General features: G+C 37.9%; 1 protein-coding gene across 1 annotated transcript in view; it reads right to left on the reverse strand.

Moving 5' to 3' along the window:
* The window catches only part of ADGRL2 (adhesion G protein-coupled receptor L2), a 394,136-nt gene that overhangs the window by 176,955 nt on the left and 198,446 nt on the right, over window positions 1-18,735 (reverse strand). Inside the window, exon 3 of the mRNA XM_055814914.1 lies at window positions 2,693-2,734. The gene's annotated coding sequence lies outside the window, so the exon portion shown is untranslated. The remainder of the gene's footprint in view (window positions 1-2,692; window positions 2,735-18,735) is intronic.

Genomic DNA, 18,735 nt, shown 5'->3' on the forward strand with positions numbered 1-18,735 from the left:
TGCACAGAGTTTTAATTGAGAGGAAAATGAGAACTACTTTTTGTCTTCTTCAGTTTTTAGCCAAGATGGTCTTCCACATTAGTAAGTCTTTTATGTTCTCAGTTGATCTAACATGATTTTCCATATATTAAAAGTTGTGGAATTAAAAATTCATGACAAAATGGTTATATGATGATATATATAATGAAATGCTACCGCTAAATGTTACATATTTAGGAATAATTTGAGGTAAAAGATAATTTATTAACATATATAGAAAAAAGTCCATTTTTAGATTAAAATCTAGATGTTGTGACTGTTCATAGTAATGTGTATTTAATCTTTATTCATTAAACATAGCTAGAGTTAGAAACGAGAGGGAAAGTTATTTTCTTAAAGTGATATTAATTATATTCAACAATTTATTTTCTTCTGTGATATTTATCTTGTTTTTAAGTTTAAAAAAAGCCTTGAAATGTTGAAAGGGAGTAATATGAGGAAGCTCAGTTTCCCATTCCATAAACAAAAGACATCCGACTTGAAAATATATTTATATTTTAATTAATATTTACATAAAGGAAATCCATAATTGGCAAAGTAACCTTGTATTCTGGAGCAAGTCAGGGAAAATTCATTTAGGTGTACATGTTTATACAGACAAGAATTAATTCTTCCCAAAATAGTCTAGTACTGTCTTTGTTGTAGCAACCCTTAAGGTCCAAGCCTTTTGTCCTATCTTCTTTGCTTATAGTGTAAATCACACGGTTGGCCTCAAAATAAAAATAATTTCACTTAACGTGCAAATTTAGAGGTGTAAATTACCTCAAATCAGGATACTGGGTGAATACATTTGTTTTCATGAAAAATGAAATGTTGTGTCTCTCTTCTGCCCTTCCCCCAAGCCTTCTTCACAAGATCAGCCTCAGGCTAAAATGGTTTTAAGTAGACTAAATCTGCTGGTAAACACTTACTTTTGACAATATTATTGCCTAATGAACATTGCAGAAAAGGGTGTATGCAGCCCAAGTGTCTGTCTGTGGCTGCAACCTACAAACGATCCTTGTGCCAAGTACCTACTGCTAATAGGCAAATATACACAAGAGACAGGCCCTTTGATGCTGTAATCCCAAACATACTTAACTGTCACATAGTTAATCTTTTTGATTAAAAATGACTCTCGAGTTCTTCTCGAACATTTTTGTGTTTGTGGATGAAGGAGGTTAAATGTAGTTCTCATGCCTGTTTGGATTGGTTTTTTGTTTGGTTTGTTGTTTTTTTTCCCCAACCCTAGTCCCCCCCGTCCCCCGTCCCCCCCCTTTGTTCAACATGACTTTTCCCTCTCTTTAATCATAGATATGCCCCTGAAGGATCCTCAGCCCTGATACTTCTGAAATTCCCTCTGTTAGCAGGCAGGTCAAAATACATTGCAGACTTTGCCAAAGCAGACCTCATTGTTATTGTCAGAGGACTAGATCTACAAGTCATAAACAAGTATTTCAAAACAGCTTCACCTGCAGGTTTTGCTTTCCTAGAAAAAAGTTTCAAAGAACAACTCTGACTTTCCATGTTCATCAGAAATCAAGTCATCATTCTTAAAGTTAATCATAAAACTTGTGGTTTGCTATTGGTTTTTCTTGAACACTGGCAACTTTGATACTGTTTCTATCAAAGACAACAAGAAATCAGTCCCACGTATTTTAAATCTATCATTGTTTTAAGCTCTTATGCATTAAAGTTTGTGAATAATGTCCTTTTTTAAAGGGTCTTGAGTTCCTTTTGGGATTAGAGGGAAGGTCTTTCAAGTGTAACCCTAAGAAGCAGTCACATTTTGAGTCAGAATTTGTGCTCTGATGGGATACTCTTTGAGTAATATTTCTTTCCACTTTAACAGTAGTTTCACTTCATGATGGTCTTCATCATGTTGATTTCAGACTACATTTTTATGTAGTGGGAAAGAATTTTTTTTTTTTTGTAAAGTGAATGCCCAAGACCTGTCGGAAAACATTTCTCCTTAGCAACGTACTCATAGGATTCAGTATAGTTTGCTCAGAAGTGTTATTTTAGGATGACCTTTACACATACAGTATGATGAATTTTTCTTTTTATTTCATTGTAAAGATGTTATGATCAAGGGGAAAAATAAATATTGCCTTTTTCAGCCATAAAAAAAAAGAACGACAAATGAAACCATCCTTTTTAAACAACACAATAGCGTGCAGAAGTGATGTCTACGTTTGGAAACTACATATTTTTAAATTCACAGATACAGCAAAGCCCTAGTGAAACATAAATAAAGATCAATTTTATACATTTCAAATAGTAATGCATGCTATGGGACTCACCCTTTTCCAGCCCAAAGACAAGACATATTTATGTTCTTCACTGATAAAACAACGTATTTGTATTTATGAGAATTTATACATTATAATAAATTGTTAAGAAAAATAAGAAGTTGAGCATGCCAGGGTCAGCAGCATTTCTAAAAAAGATGTTAAATCCTAACTTATTTTCTTTTGAATAATTAGCATAATGTTCTGCAAATCTTTTCTAGGTAGCTTACAGGATTTGAATATTCAAATATTTTCAGTTGTATAAGCCATATAATTATGAAATTGTTCAGTACAGTTATTTCTCAAGCAATTTGGCAATCTTTTCCTACAAGAATTTACCTTATGTTTTGTGTTATCAGAAACAGAAATAGCTTTCTGCTTACCATTCTGGAAAAGATGGAATTCATCATTCTGCCATAAAGACCCTAGAAAGCAAAGAAAATGTTATTGGTTATTATACTGTTATCTGCAGGGATTCTAGGTGCCAAAAAATGCATCAGCATCAAAACAAAAAATGAAAATATCTGTTCAAATCATAGATCAATATTTTAATGCAGTTCTGAATATACATTACATGTATTTAACAGGTACTGGATTAGAAAAAAGCACAGGCTATTGTGTATATCCATAGTTAGAACTGCATATCAGCTGGAATTTATTTGCATAGTGTTCATAAAATACAGACATAGGATCTTGGCATCCAACTTGTGATTGTGATTTTGAAAATAAAACCATGGGCTTGCTGTCACTGTTACAGAGTGGGAGAAAACAGGGTAAGGCATGTGCATAAAGGGTTAAGGTGAGAAGAGACAATAATCAATGAAATATTAAAGATTTCCTTCTTAACTCATTAAAAAAATTGTATTATGATTTTCTTAAAAAATCTTTTCACGGTTATTAAAATAATTAACTGCCTTTACATTTTGCTTTAGAAAAAAATTACTCATGGGTTGTAAGTTTGCAGTGGTTAGACTGGGGTACTGAGAAAGTACTAAGTACACCACACACCTCATCAGCGTGCTTTAACTCTGATGTGGAAATGAAAAAATGGATACTAGTTAACTGTCCTTTTCTTCCTTCTTTTCTATTATCCCTTTCAGTCTGTTTTATGCCTGACATTGTAGCTATTCTGTTTTCTTTAGAAAGAAATAAATCACTGCTACCAGTTCCTTTAACTAAAGGCTGAACAGAATGATCTCTTTCACTCAATATTCACCCAGTGAGGATTTTCACTTTTCTATAACATCTTGTGCTGTATGTCCCAACTGTGCAGTTTGAGAATAAAAAGTTTTCAGGACAATAGGCTAATGTCTGCGATCATTTCTCACACAGAATACAACTTTACTCCTGCTGAAGTGGCCAGTTAGATACAGAATCTGCCTATCTGCCTGATACATAGTTTTCAGAGGTAAAAGAGATTTATGCCAAAGAAGGGACAACACTTAAAACCCACTTGTTAATTCTTAACTAGTTTAATTCTTTGAGAAAAATACACATGCATAAAAACCTAAAGTAAACATTCAAGGGAGAGAATTAAGGTGTTCAATTAAAAAAGTGTGTTTAGAAAATGGTACTATAACCAAGAGATAGAGTCACAAACCACTTAGAAAAAAAAAAAATGTAATGTCTAGCTAGGTAGGGCTATTACCTTTAAAGAAAAAACCTAAAAGCTAAAATAAATGATAGATTGATTCCAGGATCTCACCGTGACTGCATATATTGCTGGATGAAATATAGGTATTTACAGGTAAGGGAGTGTCCAGATAGAGAAGAATTCCCCAGTACGGTGCAGGAGTTATTTCTGTTCAAGGAGTTCAGCTTGGGCAAAAAGGGAGTTTCCAGGGTGTTCAGTGCTGCAGAAATTCAGACTTAATCTAGGTTGCAGCACAGCACAAGATATAGGGAAGCCTGGATAAAGCTAATGTAAATTAGAGCAACCCCTGAGGGCTGCTCTAATTTACTGGAGATTCATTGGCCTGTATCCAGCCTTGAATCTGAGCATCTACAGAGATGTCTTAAAGACACTTTTGCTCTATTCTTTGTGGGCTAAATCTTGTGCATGGTGCTTCATGTGAGATGTAGCACAGAATATCTCTTTTGTTTCATTTATGAAATGCAGGAAAATAGGGTCCCCCTCAGCCAAAGAAACAGTATTTCATGTAAACTTAAAAAGAAACCTTTGAACATCCATCTCAGTTGAGCCATGTTCCCACAAGGCACTGGCTTCTGCACCCTTCCTAGAGATCTTTGCTCCTCAGCCTTCACAGTTTGCAAACTGCTGTTTGGGAGAGGTGATCATTAATCCACTGCCTGTTCAGAACTGCTACATAAAAAAAATCCATTCATTTCAGCAAAGTAGTAGTTGTCCTTCCTCCACACAGCTTTGGAATTCCCCTGCCACAAAGCCATAATAATTTTTTTTCAAAAGCTATTTGTAAACCAATAAAATACCACCATTTCATAAATGAACAGAAGTTCTCATTGACTTCGAAAGGAATTACGTTCACAAAAGGGTAGATTCTGCCTCTAGTTCTTCACTGCTTAACTAAGATTCTACAACCTGGCTTATGATTTTGTGAGATATGAACTGAAAATTGTGTGCCTATCACCTACCTGGCAGCCATGTATGCAGGCCTCTGGGCTGATACACAAATTGTCCAATACTTTCACACGAGTATCCCCCTGAAGTCATTGCGGCAATGTTTGTGCTTAAAGTTAAGTGTACGTTTTAATGTTCTGCTAAATCATGGATTAAATTCTTACATGGATTCAGATGAGCATAGCATCTGAAAGTAAAGTAAGTTTAGTGTGACTGTACTGTAGGAGCTCTTTTGGGACACAAATAATTTTTAATAACAGGCTATTTGCTGGTATGTACAGTATGGAATTATTACTTTAGAACAAGTGACTCAAGGCTTCTCCTAGGTTTTGCTTTCACTGGCTGAAATAAATAACCTGAGTGGATGCGAGTATGACCACCCGGTTCTCAAATTTGAAGAAATGTTAACACATTTTTTGTTTACTTTTTTAAAATCAGATTTGTATGTTAATGTTGCAACTTCTTTCAGTGTCTCTGGCATTGGCATTGCAAATGTCAACACCCACCACCACCCCCAGCTTATTCAGTTCTGTAGATCCCGTTTGCTCACTACAATTTTTGAATCAATAAATGAAATCACCTATTTTTAATCGCTAGCTCCTGAAGAGGGCAGCACGTTCTAGATATTATTGAACTGTAAGCTTTGAGATGACAACCTGGGCTTTACTGTACTGCACACAGAGGAAGGGGGAATAAAAACTTTCTGGATATTTTGTGTAGACAGTTCCCATGATAAAATGTCAGCAAAAGTTCTAGGCTGTTACAGACCAAGGTCAAAACTGTATTTGATTATTAAAGAGAACATTCAAATTAGCTACCTGAAGCAATGCATTTAGAAAGAGAGCAACAAAATACCAGCAAGGAGTACTTCCACAAGGAATATGTTTTATCTTTAACACTGTAGATAACTTTTCCTATTGGCAGTGCATTGACTATCAAAACTACTAAAGGGGTTAGATTTAATTATCTCACTTCTTTGCACATTTCATCTCAATTGCTATGGCAACATTCAGTTGCCTCAGCAGCAATGTACACTTTAATCAGATATTTCCTCACTCATTTCTCTGTGCACCACAGCAATGTAGTCAAATTTACAGCCAAACCCTGATGCATCTGATAACACCTCTTAGGAATTAATGGCTAGGTTTCCCCTGCCCCTCACCCATAGCCACAAATATTTCTAGAGAGTTTTGCACCCTGATGACAAAGGCTTTAGGAGATGAAAAGTGTGTATACTTTAAATCTTTCCTACTTCACTGATTTCATGTTGTTTTCTGCCACTGCTCCCTTTTTACATGGCTTCTACTGGGGAGCTCTTCCCGTCAAGCCATGGGCAGGGACTCTTTCAGGCCTGAGAACAGGAAACACCGTAATCAGGCAGACAGTATGGTTCCTCCCATATTGCACCCTGCCCTGAAAAGCTTTTTGTTTGATTACTCAGCCCTGATTAAATGCTTCGTCAGAGTACATCATAGCTCGTTAAACTTCTTGGCTCAGAAATCAGGAACATAGGCTAAAATAAAAGTAATTAGGAGTGATGAGCAGATACTGGGGACTCCGTACTGAAATGCAGACAGTAAGAGGAGTCAGGAAGCTAGAAGTACATGGGGGTTACTAAATTCAGGTTATGGCAAGGCTTGATATTTCTGGCATAGAGTATCATCTGGTTTGAAAACACATCACCCACAAGGTAAAGTGGGAACAGAGGTAAGTTCATAAGGTTGCCTAACTTCTATGGTAAAAAACACATCAGAAATGCATTAGATAGCTTGAATGAGATTGGGTTACAGTCAGACATATAGGAAAAAATTATAAACATAAGGCATTAAAACATAATTCTGCATATTCTGAAGATTGTCTTTAGTCAATTAGTTGATTTTGCTTTTTTGCATTAAAGAAAATATTCTACACTGCTTTTTGCTTTTATGTGCATTTTTCATAGCTGTTCATCTACTCAAATGTAGAAAACTATCACAACTCATTTCAAATAAGGTCTCAGACTACTGCTGTCTTAAAGATTTTTGGAAACCCTGAGTAGGTACAGAATTGACTTGGGCCACTGTTGTCCCAGAGAGGTATGATGGAGCTAGAGTCAGAGCCACTCTACATCTTGTCAATGGTAATGAAGTCTGATCAGCCCCCCTGACTGTGCAGTATAAAGTCACTCTCTGCAGTTTATCTCCATGTGAGCCAAGGCAGCTTTTCTAGAGGCTTCCTAACTGCCGATACTAAAAAAATGTAAAAGCCTTGCCTGGTTAAGAAAATACAGGAAAAAATGTGCTCAGTATGCTTTCCATACATGATGGGGCATCTGATCATATATAACATGAAAGTCCATGTTACATGGGATGTCTGTTGAGGATCTGGGAAGACTTTTCCAACTGAGATGCTAAAGCCTAACATCTGTGGGCCCGTGTCATATGACAGCACCGTCTCCTAATCCATCAGTGAAGCTGTTGTATTTTTAGAGTTCTGAAGGAGAAGCTACAAGTTACAGAATCTACAATGCTTTTTCACATTAGTACTTTGGAAGATGTACACATATACCCTTTGAAATCAATGGGTCTGATCTTATAAATGAAAACTATTTATGTTTGCAAGGCTGGTCCCAGTAGTTTAAAATAGGTATTTCCATGCAGCTTTCTGTATATAATATAAGCTTTATGTATAATTATAGAACTGTAAGCTTTAATAATGTATCCAAATGACATTTGTGCCATAGAGGTTGCAAAGATCATTTACAGTACAGAGTTTGCTGTTCTCCACTAAAATTAAAATTCAAAAAACCCCCGAAACTTTATGTCTAAAAAATCCAATATGCATGCATTGCTAAAGATTTCAAAATGTTTGTAGAATAACTTGTTCCACTTAAAGAATTAACGTAAGTTAGTTCATGTAACATGGGAAGAACTATGCTGATTTCCACCAGCTGAGAGTCTGGTGCATAGTCTTTATAATAATGATTTAATGTGCTGAAATTATCTATGCCATATGCAACTGGAAATCTCTTCCAAACAATATATTCCTTCTTTGAATAGTTTATAAACTGGAGACTTTGATAAAAGATATTGCAAACACCCTTCCTGCCCCCAGAACAGTGCCTTGTTATTAGAGGATGCTTTTTGGACCTTGTGGGATTTTACTGCAGTGCAGCAGAGAAGAAATTTGACTTTATGGGCTCAAAGACCATATGAAGAAAGATGCGTGGAATAAAAATGATCAGACAATACAGAAATTGACAAAGTTGTTATATATTCCCCTGTGCACATTCCTGTTTCATTTGCTAATTTTATGAATTTATGAAAAATAACTGAGTTAAAGGCTGATATATTTGGGAATATTCATGTACATTTCCAGTATCAATATTCCAGTTCTGGAAAATATTTTCCTATCCTTTTGATTCTTGTGTAGGATTGTACCAAAGTCCTACCCAACAAATATTAAGAATAAGTTACCTATACAAAAAAAAAGCAGATTTGTTAGAGACAAAGAATTATAAATTTTATCAAGCTCTTTACCCATTTGTGTATATTTGCACTAAGCAAAAGTTAACTTTTTCAAAATAGTTTTTTGGTGAGGGTGTGCTTTCTGCAGGGTACAAGAGAGTACAGTACAATGTAATCTCTATAAACTATGGCATGCCACACAGTTCTGTAGGGGACACACAGTTCTTGTTAGGTTTCTGATCAGCAGTTTGCACATTTTTGCCATGGGTTGCCTGTAATTTTCAGTAACAGTTTGTCTCCTTCCCTCCTTTCATTCCTTCTCCAAGTAGGTTTTCCCTTAGTCTCTGTTTTAAGAAAACTCCACACCTTCCCTCACTGAGTATAGTAGCCTACATTTTTTTTAACCTCCAAAAATTCACTTCAGCAGTCTGGCAGCATCCCCTTTCCCTGCGGCACCAGCAGAGCTCCTGGCACCCTCCTACTGCCCAGCACCACCCTGCTCTCTGCAGGTGCCTTCTCCAAGAGCTGCTGCACTCCAGCTATCCATCGGAGAGCCTCTTCCTGAGCCACCAAACCCGACATTTTCTTGGGAGAGCCACCCATTTCCCCGGACCCCAGCTCTCTGCAGCCTGAATGTCTTGCTTCAAGAAGAGAACGTGGAGTCTGGCACAGGTAGCTGCTGCAGCTCCATTTTTCATATGGTTGCCAAGGAAGGGAGAACTTTGTGTGACAGAAAGACAGGATAGCACAACAGTAAGATTCAAAAGCTAAGTAAAACTCTCCAGAGTTTAATGTTTTTTTTATTCCCACTCCCAGGTGCTCAACACATTCTGCTTCTCCCTCTCTCCAGGGTAAAGACTCACTGCTTGGTATATTACATGGAGAAATTTCTACTCAGTTCTCTAGCCACTTAGTTTTGACTCTACTCAAGTTTAAGGAAACTTTCTATAAAGCCTAATCAATACAAAGTCCATTTCCCTTGTTTATGCAAGTGACTATATTATTATTTTTTTTTACAGCTTAACAAAGCTGGAGAGTGGCACTACTACAGAGGAGGCACTGCTCAGTTTTTATATATGTTATACATACACACACACACATATATGTATCCACAGGATTTATGTGTGTTCTTGCTGTAGGACTAATATTCCTTAAAGGTATTATTATGTTGTTAGACAAATTAAAACTAAACAAGAGGTAAAAGTGCACTCAAACTGAAAACTGTTAAAAAATGCCTACAGGCATAAGACGAAAGTGAACAGCATGAATTTGTCCAGCTGTGTGTCTAGGAGTTCCTCTGGGCCAACTGACTGCTCCCATTTCTGCTGCAGGAGATGCAATTTCAAAAAAAATACATATAGGTGTTGTGACTTCCAAGCAAAATGACTTGAACATTTTTTTGTCTGCCTTTAAGATAAAAATGGAGGGAATTTCTGTCAAATGCATTAAGCTACAGGACTGAATGGAGAGGTAGGGTGGGAATACATAACAGAAGAGCTCAGAAAAGGTAAGAATAAGACAGAGATCTACCCAGGTCAGAAATGTGATGACAGGTAGTTTTGCTGACCTGGAGATGAGGATATGGAGGCATGGTAGGAAATGTCTCATTTTTACAATACTGTAATCCCAACGGTGCCACTGGAAGTACTCCAAATTTGCACCAGAACAAATTCTGGTCTTCCAGAACCTCCAAATTATGCCAAATAATTTGCCAAAAAAACCCACAAAAACACAGGACTTCCTCTGATTCTGTGTACTTGGAAACTCTCTCTTACTAATGGCTGTGGTTATAACCCAACTGCTATACAATGAAAGGAAATAGGTGAACATGAAAACAAAGAAATATTAATGCATGCATCAGAATAATACAACAAATAAGGGTATGGCTTTTTCTGGTGAAAATGGAAATTAATCTCTTCTGCTCTGAGCACTTTGACTCTAAGCTCGAGTCATATAATCTAATTGGTACATCACAGAATCATAGAATCGTTTAGGTTGGAAAAGACCTTTTAAGATCGAGTCCAACTATTACCTGGCATTGCCAAGTCCACCACTAAACCATGTCCCGAAGTGCCACATCTACACATCTTTTAAAAACCACAGGGGTGGTGACTGAACCACTTCCAGGGTAGCCTGTTCCAATGCTTGACCACCCTTTCAGTGTAGAATTTTTTCCAAATATCAAATCTAAACCTCCCCTGGTGCAACTTGAGACTGTTTCCTTTTGTCCTATTGCTTGTTACTTAGGAGAAAAGACCCACACCCACCTGCCTACAACTTCTTTTTAGGCAGTTGTAGGGAATGATAAGGTCTTCCCTGAGCCTCCTTTTCTCCAGGCTAAACAACACCAATTCCCTTAGTCACTCCTTATAGGACTTGTGTTCCAGAGCCTTCACCAGCTTCGCTGCCTGTCTCTGGACACGCTCCAGCACCTCAATGTCTGTCTTGCAGTGAGGAGCCCAAAACTGCACAGAGTGTTCGAGGTGCAGCCTCACCAGCGCTGAGCACAGGGGGACAATCACTGCCCTGGTCCTGCTGGCCACACTGTTTCACAGACAAGCCAGGATGCCATTATCTTGACCACCTGGGCACACTGCTGGCTCATGTTCAGTTGGCTGTTGACCAGCACCCCCAGGTCCTTTTCCACCAGGGAGTTTCCAGCCACTCTTCCCCCAGCCTGTAGCGCTGCGTGGGGCTGGTGTGACCCCAGTGCAGGACCTCGCACTTTGCCTTGTTGAACCTCACACAATTGGCCTTGGCCCATTGGTCCAGCCTGTCCAGATCCCTCTGCAGAGCCTTCCTACCCTCAAGGAGATCAGCACTCCCACCTAACTTCGTGCCGTCTGTAAATTACTAAGGCTACACTCAATCCCCTCATCTAGATTGTCAATAAAGATCTTAAACAGGACCGGCCCCAACACTGAGCCCTGGGGAACACCACTTGGGACCAGTCACCAGTTGGATGTAACTCCACTCACCACCACTCTTTGGGCTTGGCAACCCAGCCAGCTTTTTACCTAGTGAACAGTACACCTGTCCAAGCCATGAGCAGCCATTCTCCAGGAGAACACTGGGAGACGGTGTCAAAGGCTTTACTAAGGTCCAGGTAGACAACATCCACAGCCTTTCCATCACCCACCAAGTGGGTCACCTTATCATAGAAGGAGATCAGGATTGTCAAGCAGGACCTGCCCTTCATAAACCCATGCTGGCTGGGCCTGATCCCCTCATTGTCCCATACATGCCACATGATGGCATTCAAGCTGACCACTCTGTAATCTTCCTTGGTGACAATGTCAGGCTGACAGGCCTGTAGTTCACCAGATTCTCCTTCCTGCCCTTCTTGTAGGTGGGCATCACATCAGTTAACCTCCAGTCAAGTGGGACCTCCCCGGTTAGCCAGGACTGCCAGTAAATGATTGAGAGTGGCTTGGTGACCACTTCCACCACTTCATGAATACTAAATGCAAGTAGATGACATTCATATAACTTTTTGGTATATGAAACTAAACAATTTGTATATGTGAGACGATCTTTCCTTCAGAACAGAGCTCTGTGAAGCAAATCTTAACATTAAACAGTAGCCTCAAAGACCTTTGCCTTTATAGGACAATTCCAAGCTTAAAAGTGCCAATGTGAAATGTACTGGTTTCATTCAACAGATCTGCTTTTCAGACTAAATCCAGATTCCAAGTTATTGGGAGAGATTTTTAATTCTGGATCAGGCCCCTTGTGTATATTCACGTTCACATATGATTTAGTGGAAAAAGTGGCTTTATTCCTAGTTCTGATGGAGTGAACTGAATTCTCTTTTGGCATTACTTACTTTATCAACAATGAGATTTATGCAGTCTCAGTGCATTTAGATTCTGTGCTATACTAAAGTTGAACTATCCCAATGAAGGGTAGCAGAAAAACTGCTAAAGTTTAACTGGGAGCATCTTTAGTAATAACGAGATGCATGAGATAAAAGGAACCCAGCCTGCCCTTTTGCAGCCCAATTGAGTTTTCCAAGTTTTGTATTTAAAAGCTGTAGAAGATACTTGTTAGAGAACTGAGGAAATTAGATAAATCCTCTGAGACTCAACATGTGTGGAAACCTGTTCTGCCATTCTACCAAAGTAATTTTTCATGACGCAACCACACTAAAATAGTCCATTTTGTGAAACAGTTCAATTGTTAAATTGCTTTTGCATATGAGTAGAACACATTTAATAAAACTCACTTGTACCCTTTTTACACATAACACGTTCACATAATAAACGTCCTGCTTATGCTATAACATTGTTGCTTTCTTTGGCATAATTTGGCATGTAATGTAGGTTGATATTTTGTTTATTACATGCAATATTTAAAAGAACTTTTGTGGAAAGGATATAAAAAATAAGGTGCATGTGCATATTGTAGCTGAGACTGCTGAAGGAGTATGGAGAACCTAGACCCCTAGACCTGATGGAAGGCAGGCTCCTGTGGTAATCTCAGACTATGTATAGAACAGAATTGCTCAGCATTTATTCAGGTATGCACCTTAAAGCAAAACTTCAGTGTGATCAGTACCACACACATAGTAAAGAGCTTTGCAATTTCCTGAATAGCTTTTATGAGGAGAGCTCCTGCCTCTGTCTTTCTCCTTCCTTTGCTGTTTGTGCCCTGCTTTCCGTTTTTCACTCCCTCCTCCTTAAAGCCTCCACAGCAACCTGATGGACTTAGCAGGAACTGGGGTCATCGTGGTGATCAATGACTTGGGCGGTTGAGCATTCAGCCATTGATCACACCGAACAGATTCATATATCTTAGGCATGCCATCACAAGCAGCTGCTTCTACTTAGCCTGCCAGCTTTCTGTCACCTCGAGGATTCAGTGAAGTTCAGAGGCAGTGTGAGAAGGTTATATAATTCTGTCAAGAGATCATGTCTTTGATTTTTTTCATCTCTTAGACCTACATGTCTACCCTTTGGGGGTCTATCACAGACTAAGAACTTCCAATATATTACATACCATAACACAGCAGTATAAAGCATGCTATATAAAATATATAAACGTCCTCCCTTTGAACAGAATAGCAGGAGCCTTCACTCCTTTCTTTTATGAAAGAACATTACCTAATGCCGAAGATAAACCACAGCTATATTCATGTGTGCACGCACATGCTTTGCTTGTAATTTGAAACACATTCCCATAAACTGTCAGATATTATCATATCTAGTGCTCCCTCTCCCTCTTACATTTAAATATTCTGTGCCCAATTTGTAAGAGTAAAAAGTAACTTTAATCGCTTGGATAAAATATTCACAGTTTAAAAACTTCACTGGGAAAATAAAATACATTTCACGGAGTCATTAAAAGGACACTGGGAACTCAAATGCCACTTTCTCATCTAAAAACTTGTCATACGGTGTAGCTGGGAAAGATTAAAGACCTTTTTTCTCAATTTTTTTCCCTGTTTACTTAGTGCAGGTAGTTTGTGCTCTGGCTCACATAAACTGAAGTAGAAAGCTGCCACAATTTTGGATGTTACCACTTCCCAGCTTTATGCCTTGCCCCTCCGCTGGAAGGCCATAATCCCATTGACAGCCCAGAAGATTAGGGCAAGGGCTCTTTCACTGGCAGTTTAAATTAACCAGTGATGTGAATGTAGTGGCTCAAGTACAGGCACATGCTTCTCTCTCTTGTCCCTGTAGGTTGACAGTAATTTCCAGCAGAATTGTAAGATGGACAGCTGCGAGCATGAATATCTGAAATCATGGCAGCTACGTCTGGCAGAGCTTGTCTGTCAGAGACCCATGACTGAAAGGTTGGTTGGCAGCGCGGTCTCTGCAGGCAGGGGTCTGCTGGAGAGAGGCGCTGGAAAGCTCAGGCCTAAAAAACCTCCTCAAACAACAGGCAGCAAAGAATGAAAATAGCCTCCGTGCACGGGGCAAAGCAATGTTGTAGCAAAGTCCCCTTTCAAAGTTTTAAAATAATGCAGAAATGATTCACAGGGCTCAGGCTGGCTGTATGCACTGGGCTAATTCCTGTTAGAGAAAAGGACGTGTGTTGGGGGGAATATGAAAGTGTTCATGATTAATAATGATGGCTATGATAGTAATATTCTCTGGCCTTCTACATGATGTTTCCAAACATTCACAGGGAAAAAAAACCTGTAAACATTTTCTAGGAATTAGAAAAAAACCCTCCAACACCCAAGAGATTTTTTTTTTAATTGGTCATCTTGAAAAAATTCAAATTGACAGCGTCCCTTTTAATGATACACTTCAAAGCTTTATGAAATCTCCCTGTCAAATGAGACTACTACTTTAACACATATTCAAAGAGGTGTATGCAGCTTGAAAATGAATTAAGCAGCCAGGAAAAGAGGTCATATTCTGTTATATGAATGCAGTTCCAGGGCTTTAATGAATCTGGAGAATTTCACAATGAACATGGTACATAAATTAAGTTGATTTACTATGCAATCTGCTACTTAAAAACAAATGAAATAAAGAGTTAAGGCTTCCTATTCCATCACCTTGCCATTTTTACACTTTATCATAATAAAAAATGAAAAGAAAGTGATATCAGTCAGTATTGCAGAATTCCATATTAACTTTTCACATAAACCAGGTGCAAGCTATTAAGAATATGCTTCCTCAATTTTTAAAACCTCTTTGTGTTGTTTATAGCCATTCAGTTAAAAGGGAAAGAAATGTCCAAAGGTGGTCTACACAGATTGGGATTTTTGGTGTCTGTCTTGGCTTTCTAGGTGTATCAGCTCTCTTCCTGAATACTTGGTATTTTGTAAGGCCAATCTGAGTTCACATCAGAAGATACAATATGTTAATAAAAAGTTATGGAAGTGGTATTTTTAACCGAAGTAATTCTAATTGAAATTAAAACAAATGAAAACACATCTCTCGATGTTAGGTTTGGTAAAACCCATTTCAAAACAAAATCCATCACTTGGACTAAAACTAAGGTGACACTCACTTTAAATCACAACTCTGTATTTCAGCAATTGGCATCTCATGAAGTGGTTGTGCCACTTGCAACATATTCAAGGACAGCATTAAACAACATCTACAACCTTCCTAATGTTATTTAAAAGAAAAATTAGGTTTTCCATCTCTCTAATTTCTTTGCCTCTTCAAGTACTCTTATTAACATTCTTTTTCACACATCCCTTTTCTTTCAATTTTAATTATTTTTTTCTTTCTAAATTAATCCTTTGTTTGAACTGTTGCTTTTGAGAGAGAAGAAAAGTACAATGAAGAGCTGAATGTATGCCAGTTTGCTTTGGGTCTGTACATGCTCCTCTGAGGCCACATCCTACAAGGTGCTGAGCATCAGGCAACTCACTAAAAGTTGAGGGTGCTGAGAATATCTGGGAAGAGCCTGGCATATTGCAGGATCATGCCTCACATAGCAGGTTCTCCAAGTGATGACTATTTATGTTTCACTGAATAGACTTAGCATAAATTTTAATATCTCTGATATGATTGGGGTTTTTTATGGGCAAAGAGGAGGTATTTTTCATGAATGTATCACTCAGCACTTTGAGAATGAAGCCTATAGTAATGCCACCCAAAAAGTCTGGCAAAACCCCGGATGTCATAGTTACAAACACACACAAAAATTGGAATACATTGGAGGCAATTACAAGGTATGTAAACTCTTCAGTGCGGAGAAGGCATCCAGATCAGTGTAAGTCCTGTCTTGATCAAATAATAATTCAAAACAAACTTATACACAATCACCAAGAAATCTTGAAACTGAAGCATGAATGACCCCCAAAGTACTGTACACTTTGTTCTGTTCACCTGGGTTGGTTTTCTTATGTTACAGGTGCTACATTAAGGAATATTGTAAATATGCACACTACGGTAGAAATTTCAATCTTTTTAAAGAATCTTTTGAATTAAGAACAGTAATGTTAACCTAAATTTCTTACTTTGAATTTTTCAATCTCTTATACAGATAGTATACATACTTGCTATTTCTCCACTTATCGAAGACAAGCAGTTACGATTTATGATTTCTTTCGCACATGTAGTAAATAGCCACAGAGCCTGCAGCTGGACCTGAGCAGCACCCATATCATCCAGATCTGAACTGTGCGGGACACGGTGGTGGGAAGGCCCATCTCTGCCCTCGCTGCCAGCTGCCTTACACAGGCAAGGCTGCAGCACATCTGTGGGAACTGCTCTATCACACACTGTTGTGACATGGTAAGTCCCTGCAGGATAGAAACTCATACAGCTCAGTTATCCTGAGGTAACTTTAGTGAAGGCTTATTGAAATCTTTGTGGTTAAGAGCTGCATAAATTTTCCCAGGCTTTTCCTTGATATAAGAAAATTATGTTTATGGCTATGTGTTTGCAGTTACATCTGTCCCAATGACAACATAACTCACAGATATATTGTTACTTTTTTGCTCAGATGTGGACAGAGGATTATACCTAACGTACCTATACATGTCAATATAATACAGTGATTTATGTTTACATACAATGCTCTAGCTATACAAAAACTTCTTGTAATAAAGCACCTTTCATTATGAAGAATCCCAGAGCATTTAAAAAGGAAAATCACATCCTCTTTTTGAAACCTGAAGCAAACAGCCCCTCCTGATCACAGCAGTATCAATACAGACAAATCATATTGCAGAAACAGTGTGCATATAGGAATGATGAAAAGCTGAAAATTTTGTATATGAAATGTGGTTTGAGATGTGGTTTGCCTAATACATAAAAGGCTCTGCCAATTATTTGCTAACTCCATGGGAAAATCTCAAACAAGCAAAGAACCTTTACGAGTCTAACTTAAGCAGTGACCATTTGCTGCATCGACCAGGTACACAGCAAGGCACACAGACTAGAAACAGTGCTGTAAACCTCACCCTGAATACCAGTAATCAGCCGGGGTGTTTCCAGGGAGCTCTTGGTAAACATTGTGCTGATGATAGATTCCCAGTAGTTTGCAGCGCAATAATTTGTTTAGAAAATGCTAACAATATGTTTCCATTCAAGAACAAGTATAACCCTTATCTAATTACAGAATTATTTTCCAGCATTTATATCCTTTCATGATTCCGTACAAAACAACATTCTTTAACCCTATGTACCATGAAAAAACTCCTATCAAAATGTAGCTATGTTGACTTTCAAGGCAGAGAAATGGCAAACGTTTGTTCTGAATCTACACAAGCTAAAGAGGTAAGAAATACTAGACCAGGAAGAAAAAAACCCACAAAACAGCAAAAAAAAAGATTGTGAAAAGTTCTTACTCCTAAAAAATTCTTGCTCCCTTTGAACTAGTTTACTCAGCTTATATAGAAAATACCAACAAAAAATACTTAACCCTTCAAAATTCACTCTATTTTAGCAAGTACGAACAGCTTTTCCCAATCATACTATTTTTGTTTCTGTTTGGTTGTTTTCTTTCTGGGTTTCCAAACATAAATATACAGTCATATAATTTCTTTGAGTTTCACATCACCTTTCATCACATCCTTTCCTTCTATCATTTTTTATTTGACATAATTTCTACTGATGGTGCTTTGCATACTTTGAGCTCTCAACAGCTTAGACCTGAGTATTATATTTCCCCTTTATCATTTACACATGCACAAAAAGAAGAAAATTATATTTCTAAATAGAAAACTTTTTGATGTCTTACTGTGCCCACAAACTTCTCTTTCCATACTTACATTGGTCTGCCATTATCAGTCTCTCAGTCTTTCCTGTCATTAACCTCTTTACTGTCCTGTACTCTGCCTTCTTTCTTTCTGCTTCATGTTCATCAACTGCCTCAATAGGTTAAAAAAAAAAAAAAAAAAAAAAAGTGAACTGCTTTGATTAAAAAAGTACAACCCAGGTTAAAGAATGTTCTGTTTTGGTTTAGCTTCTTAACTTGTTTTTAATCAATTTAAGCAAAATTGAAAACAGCCACTTGTAGATCAATGCAAGAACATCAAAAAAGGGATTTGAAAACATTTTTGTACAACAATATAAACTTACATTTATAATGAAAATATTTAATTTCTGAGTAGACATATCCTTAATAATAAATACTATCTGTCTTTCATAGTGTATTCCACATGTAGATCACCAAGAACAATTAATTGAAGAAATCAGTTAACTGAAATTTCATAGAAATGGCACCACAGGAAGGCAAAGCAGTGCTCAGCCACTAAGCCGGGTACAAAACCTGAAACTGCACTGCTCTGTGCTTTGCCCGCTTGCCAACACTGTCTCCTTCCTGGTTTTATTTTCTTCAGGTAAATTGCTGAGGGTACTGAGATAGGACATTAGAAGAGATCTAGATTGTATTCTAAAATGAATGCCAAAGTGACATATTGAAGGTCTTCTCAAGTACATTGACAAACTGGCTGAATATGGGAGCT

The sequence above is a fragment of the Falco peregrinus genome, chromosome 10 (genome assembly GCF_023634155.1).
Source record: "Falco peregrinus isolate bFalPer1 chromosome 10, bFalPer1.pri, whole genome shotgun sequence".
Taxonomy (NCBI): Eukaryota; Metazoa; Chordata; class Aves; order Falconiformes; family Falconidae; genus Falco; species Falco peregrinus.